The following is a 7,553-nucleotide window of genomic DNA, read 5'->3' as shown; positions in this document are numbered from 1 at the left end:
AACGTTTTATGCCCTCAACATCATTTGCCCTCTTAACAGGTGTCAGACTAGTTAAAATGTCCATATGGGTATCTTAAATAAGTTGAGTGTCTCCAAATCAATCTAAGAGAATTTGAACAACCACATCATAATTTTGCTCGCTAGGTATTGAGTTCAGAAGTTAAGTCAGTTCCCTGGATGCCCATTGAATTTTCCGAGTTCCAATTTCAGTAGGCGTATACTCGTTGCGGTGGATTTTTTTATTAATAGATTAGGCAAATATTCCTTTACCAAAAAGGCTACTATAAAGACATGGTAATAAAGATGAACGAAAATATGGTCAAAAATCATTTTACAGTCAATGGAAGAACATTATCTAATTTATAGTTCAAAAATTAATAAAATATATTTTGTTACAGAACATTAATACCCTGGTATTTTAATTTTTTTTTGGAAATCTTTACCATAAGATTAAAGGGTTAAAATCTTGTTTATTTTTTACATATCTACTTGAAACACTTCTTAATTATAAAGTGTGTAGTAGGGAATCTGAATAATATCTAGAAATGTTTTAAGACTTTTTAGTTGATTTTTAAATTTTTTAAAAATATGGGGTATTTCGTCATGCTATGCAACTTTTAAAATTTTATTAAACCCATTTTTCTTTAACCCTAGGCCTAATCATTCTAACGCTATAAGTATCGTTTCGTATATTTATTTTGTTTTCCTAAGCAAAATATACTAAATAAGTAAAATACATTAAAATGCTCCAGCGATTTTTACAGACAATTGATATAATATTTAAAACAGTTGACAATTGGCAGATCGTTCTCGTCACTGATGAAGCTGCCCTTTATGTTAGACAGAAGTCAGATGTCTTACCTTGAGCACAAATGAGAACAATTTAGCAAAATAAGTCCGAAAAACTAGGAAGCTCTAACTTTTACAGTAAAACGTGTCAGTTTAAGAGCAACAAGGACAAAACAGAAGAATGTAGTAGTTGTCTTTGAGCGCAAGCGCAGTGGCGCTGTATCTGAAGTGCTTCGCGATTGTCTAGACGGCCCTGTGACAAAGCAATGTCGCAGCCATACATCATCGTAAAACAAAGACTACTTGTGTCAATGTAAATTATTTAAACCGTGTGGTAAAAGCGTTGGTTTTACAAATAAATTGCTAACACCCGTACGTTAAAAAGAATATGGGCTTTGAATCACAAACTTCATTACTAGTTCCACGTATAACGGAATAAGTTCATGAGACCAAATTATTCTAAAAAGGTGTTGATGTTTTTTAAAATTTAAAGGGACTACAAATTCGTTATAAAACAACAAGGTAAGTAGGCTACATTAAAAGAAAATTAAGGGCGTTCCAACTTCAAATTAAATAAAAACCACTAAATATTAAAATTAAATGTTTAAGCCACAATAATGATTAGAATCTTCTCCCCATTTATTATCGGATGAAAAGGAAATATTTTATCAAAACAAGAACCATACGACTACGCTGCAAATAAAGTTTAAGTTCTTCATAATTTATTTTCAAGTTAAAAACGTTTTATTTTCGAAACTAAACACTTCAAAAAATTTTAAGCAGAACCGTGATGGGGGAAATAGGGTAAACATTTTTTTTTTAATATTTCCTTGTAAAATTATTTGCCTTTTTTATAACAGCACTGTGTATCAACAAAATGAAAAAAATTACTATAACGTTTTTGGTTTCACTTGGCGTTCTTTTGACCTTGTTTAAAAATGCCGACACATTTCATAGTAAGTGTTGTATTTTTTAAAATTATTTTTTATTGTAATTCAGTCGTTTTTCTTAATATTCCATGTGCCTAATTCTCAGTATTTCATTTAATATATAAAAAGGGCCTCAAAGTGTCTCTCGCTGTACTAACGTCGAAAAGGAATCTTGTAGATCAATGGTTGTTTTCCAAAATAAGGGCTCGGGTAATAAAGCATTAGAAGACTCCGAAAAGAACTGTTGGTGTGGAAGAAAAATCTGTCATAAGACTTGCTGCGGTATATATAAAGGTAAAAAGAAATAGCTCTAACATATTAAACTAATTTATTAATTTATACTTCACGGTAAGCGACTAAAGATATTTCACATTGCAAGTATAACGTTTATTAAGAAATGTTTAAAATATTTGTTAATTTCTTTCGATAAAGGAATTGTTTTTTTTTGCTCGGCAACTGCCTCAAAGTTAACGTATTCGAAAACAATATTCGACTGCTTAAAATTTAATTTGGTATATAAAATAAATAGAACCGTTATAATTGAGATTTTGTAATTATAATTGAGACATTTTCCTAATTACTTGAGATAGAATATTATTTTTGTCACCTGTTTAGTTCCACGTCGAAGAGAAAAGGTTAAAAATAATTTAAATACAGGTCTTTCAAAATTTAGGTGAAGTGAAGCAATCGACCAAATGTAGCCACAGCTGCTCTGAATACAAGTCAACCAACGTATATATTTTCCCCCATTATTTTGATATTAAAAATTCGAAAAGAAGAATATGTGGATGTATAATGTGTGTAAATTTTACTGAATCCATGTATAATTAACGACCACTGTTATATAATCCAAAAGTGTGTTACTGCTAGTAAGATATACTTTTTGCCTTAATTGTAATCACTTTTCTTATTTTATTGCAATAAATGTCGTTTTTTGCCTTAAGTACTAAGGTTGGTCGTTTGACCATTTTAGTGATCTTTGGAGATTATTGACTCTAAATCTACAATTTTTTTAATTTTAGACCTACTTAGTTGAAACTTATACGTGTAGTTAGTCCTGATCATGCCCGAAATACGGCTACGTACCAACTCAAATTTCAGGATACAAGCGCCATCTGTCTTTAAATATTTGTCTTCGACCTTGGAACCCCTTCGAGCTTTGTCCATTATTGGACACTTTTAGCGTGCTTTTTAAGGTAGGATAAATTCTGAAAATGTGATGAAAAAAAGACAAACCTAGGATAGATTATTTTACGGAGAATATTCGTGGGGGAATCCAAAGCTTGACTACATGGGAATCAATAGTGGAGGCAGAGGTAGTACGGCGGTGGCGGCCGCCACATGGGAGTGAAGAAATTTCTATTTGTTTCCTTTCCTCTGGTTTCTGGTTCAAGCTTCCCTTTCTGGGTTAACTATTTGAGACGAGGTTTATTTGTCAAATGGAATATTCTCGGGACAATTTCTTTAAGATACAGGAAGTAAGGGGGAAACACGAGCGGCTACATTTGGAAAATCTGTGGATATGATTACTAAAAAAGGGGGAGGGGGTCACAAATATTTGGAAAGAGGAAATGAGGAATGTTGAAATACAGGTGTTATTTTTCTTATGGTTAACATTTTACAAAGGAATATTTATACAGAAATGTTGAAATAGATATATACAATGAAAGTACACGAAATAAAATAAATGACAATGGCAAGTTACATTTCCTTTGTAAAGTGGGAATTCACAATGAATGTTCTATAGCGCGTGTTATATACAGAATATTTAAGAAGGTTTTAAAATGCTAATGACACATACAATAAGTTTAAATTTAAATTACACTCTATTGCGGGTTTCTACGTAACTGTCAACTGGCACACCTTTACGTATTCTCAATTGAAAATGGGATCGTCCTCCAAATGTTTGCTTTAAAATCTGGCATAATCCGGAAATACGCGATAGTTTTAGTTTTATTTTCTTCAGTCGGAAAACGCAACACAATTTCACAAATGTAGCAAAGGCCACAAACAATATTAGTCGTTCACTGCTATTAGTGTGCCATCCAAGCAATTATTTAGTGGGGCAATGGGTAAGCATAATTTTTGATCCCCTTCGCAACCGACTTACGAGGAGACTACCCGAGGTGATAATCACCGATTTTGTTGAAACTAGGTGGGTATGTAGACCTTATCGTTACATGAAATTTCACCAAGGGAAAAATTGCAATGGGCATAAGTTTTTCCATGGCAACCGAAAATGTTTTTGACAACACAGTATGTTTATTTTATCATTGAAAATAACATGGGAATCTGAGCATTTCTAAGGGTCTCCCCCCTGTGAAAAAGTTTAAAAAAAATTCAAATTTCAAAACCAAAAAAAATAGATCAAAATTGACAAATGAAATGAATTTTATGATATTTTGATTAATTTGGGTCAATTTGATCAAAATATGTAAAAATTGATCAATTGTTATTTTCAATGGTACAATATACAGACTGTGTTGTCAAAAACATTTTCGGTTGCCATGGCAAAACTAATGCCCATTGCAATTTTTCCCTTGGTGAAATTTCATGTTACCACAAGGTCTACATACCCACCTAGTTTCAACAAAATCGGTGATAATCACCTCGGGTAGTTTCCTTGTTAGAGGAGAAACAGCAGATAAGCAATTGGCGTAAATAACGCCCCGGCAGACTCCGCAATGCTTCCATCGAGGGGGCCCCAAATTGCCTATGGGACTGTGTACAGTCCAACCGCGCGAGGCCTCGTCTAGTTTTTTCTCTTGTTAGCTCAAGTTAATGTTTTACTTGCTTCAAATATTTCTTTATGATTCAACAGGCGCGCCCAAAACTTTATAAAGACAACCACAATAATCGTCACATAAATATCCAAACAACGTACATAATGAAAGTAACATACTAAAGTTTGAAAAGTATCGAGGAACGTGTTTTATAGCAGATCGTTAAACCTCGTAAATTAATAACTAAGTTGTGCTTATGAATTTAAAGTTTTTAAGGTGAGGCTAATTAGTTTGCATAATATACTCGCTGGCCTGGGTAGTTTTTGTCAAGAAAATCTAAAATTTCAACAAATGCATTTGCTTACATTTCCAAATGGCAATGCTTATTGAACAAAATAATATGGACTCCATTTAGAACGATATACTCAACTAAAATCAAAACGAGTCATAGAAATCCCGTCTTTATATTTTTCAATGAAATTAGGCAGTGGCGTAGGAATCAGGGGGCAATGCCCCTCCCTAGAATTTTGCTGGAAGGGGAAACTAAAGTTATTGCCCCTCACCTTTTTGGTTGAAATCTTCAAAAGCTCAAATTCTCAATTTAAAAGCATCTGAAGCTTATAGAAGCTCAACTGTGTCTTTTCCCGCCAATTTACATAGTAGTCGAACAGTAACACATGCATTCGCTGAAGCTACACTACTTTAAAAATTCAAAACCTTTCTCATTTTATTATTGTGGATTTGTGTATCTTAAATTCATAAACGACTCTATGATAACTGTTGTTACTGTTAATGGCTTAATGACATTCGCGATCGATTACTCACTCTACATCGGGGGCTAAGCTCCTAGACCCCCGTTTCGTTTCTCTTTGCCCCCTCAAACTTCTAAAACTTTCCTACGCCCCTGAAATGAGGAGCGGAAGGGAAGGCAATGTCTCCCCAAAATTCCCCCCTCCATCTTAAAACGATGAAACCGTGGGAATTTTCAAACAGAAGAATTCATATTAACCCTACTTTATTGAATAAACAAATAACGCGCTTACATGAGTTCCCTACGAGAGAATAGTAGCAATATTTTTTTTAATTATTTTACATTAAGTCATCTAGATCATGATTCTGGTCGGACTTGGGAGTCTGAACTCAAGACTCTTAAGTTCTACTAGAACCTTTGTTTTTAATGCTCCAGACGCTGATTGCCGTGATTTATCTTAAGTGTTTCACTTAGGCTTTAAAGCCATTTTTAAGCGTTTTATATATTTAACATGCAATTAGGTGTTAAATCTAATTGTAGAAGGCGATACATGTTTACCCTAACTCCAGATGGCGATAATCGTGACCCGGCCTTAATGATTATAAGTTTCGCGGTAGGAACCCAAACCCATAGCTACGTCACTGAGAAAGCTACTATTTTTAAAATATAATTTATTTAAAACAAATTTTATATTATAAATAAATAAATGTGGTGGATTTTATTTATCTTTAACTTCATTTGAATTGCTTGTGTATTTAACTTTAATTAATACTAAACACACTGGAACCGTATAGGAACTGTTTAGGAACCGGAAACGATCGGTTCTAAATTTTGGGAACTGGAACCGAAACCGATAAATTAAAATTTTAAGAACCGGAACCGATAAAGCAAAAATTTAGGAGCCGGAACCGAGATAGTCCAAAAAAGTGGAACCGTTGCATCCCTACTAATAACTAACAATTTTGATAATCTATGTGATTTTGACATGACTATTGGATGCTTTTCATGATACTGCAGGGAAGATTCTTCTAATCGACCGCCAACGCAAATAGTATCAGAATCATTTAAAAAGGGTCGTAAAGTCGCTAATTTTGAACTTTTTCTAACTCCGTCCCCCTTTTTAAGAGCTTTTAGTTCTGAGGGATATTCTGACGTTTGAGCGGTTTTTACCCATAACATTTCCGCCCTTTATATTTCTGCGGCGTTTATTGAACCTATTTGTTTCATTGCTCCTTTGTTACTGTTGTTTGTAAATCTCAAAATAGATGCAGTTATTCTTAGTATGGTTTTTAAACTATAGATTATATTTAAATCTACGAGATTTGGTATGCCATTTGTTTCTACGGCTGCGACTATCAATGTTAATTGTCGTCTTTCTTTTTCTCCCAATTCGTGGGGAATCTCTTCCGCTACACCTTGGGGTCATTTTTATTTTGCGAGCTTTAGCCAAGGTGCTCCTTCGAACCAAAGTTTATTGTTTACTAACTTAGCCGCGGAGATACCTCTCGAAGGCAAATCTACGGGATTCTCGATCCCAGGACAATGAAACCAATTTCCAGTTTCTGTTAATTCTCTTATTTCTGTGGTTCTATTGCTAATAAATTGTTTCCAATTATGTGGATTACTTCCTACCTTACCTAAAGCTACGCTTGAATCTGTCCAGTAATAAGTTTCTATTGAAGGTTCATTAAATACGCTTTTAACGTAATTCTCAAGTCGCACTCCTAGCAGACAACCTATTATTTATAATCTAGGAATTGTCAAAGTTTCTTCTTTTAAAGGGGTTACTCTAGTTTTTGTGGCGATGAAAGCCACTCCCACTTTCTTGTTTAAAGTCGTATACCTAACGTAAGCTACGGAGGCGTAAGCTTTTTTGCTAGAGTCACAAAACACGTGCAACTGTTTTTCCGTTATTTCCTCTTGGGCTTCCTGGAAATAGTGCCTATCGATTGGAATTTTTTGTACTATTTCTAGTTCCTGACACCAAGTTTCGAATGTGTTTTTGTTTCCGGGTCTAACTCGCCATCCCATCGTACTTCACTTTCCCATAGGCTTTGGAAGAGCATTTTTGGCTGGATAGTGTATGGTGCTATAGAAATCCTACAGGGTCGAAAATTAACGAAACAAAACTTAATATTTGTCGTTTTGTCATTTTTAAGGAATTGGGGATGCTGATTAAGTTGGAGAGGTCGAATGTGAAAATATCATTTGTTGTATCCCACTTTAGGCCTAAAACTGATAGAACCTGTGTTTTTACTTGTTCAAAAATCTCCTCCCCACGTTCTCCTTTTTGTTTATCCCAAAATTCTCTAAGCTCTTGCGAGTTTGTACCCCATTTGCGAAACCTCATTCCCGCTTCTT

The 7,553-nt window shown here is 34.2% G+C and overlaps 1 long non-coding RNA gene across 1 annotated transcript; it reads left to right on the top strand.

Annotated features, from left to right (window-relative positions):
- The first annotated feature begins 1,190 nt into the window (after nt 1-1,190).
- LOC149933753 (uncharacterized) lies at nt 1,191-2,711 on the top strand. The gene is made up of 4 exons (XR_016473015.1): nt 1,191-1,311; nt 1,650-1,745; nt 1,848-2,012; nt 2,392-2,711. It is a non-coding gene; the product is annotated as an uncharacterized LOC149933753 (long non-coding RNA).
- Nucleotides 2,712-7,553: the final 4,842 nt, after the last annotated feature.

Source organism: Leiobunum rupestre, chromosome 8 (genome assembly GCF_980474605.1).
Source record: "Leiobunum rupestre chromosome 8, qqLeiRupe1.1.hap1, whole genome shotgun sequence".
Lineage (NCBI taxonomy): Eukaryota > Metazoa > Arthropoda > Arachnida > Opiliones > Sclerosomatidae > Leiobunum > Leiobunum rupestre.
This window is presented reverse-complemented; position numbering and strand designations above follow the sequence as displayed.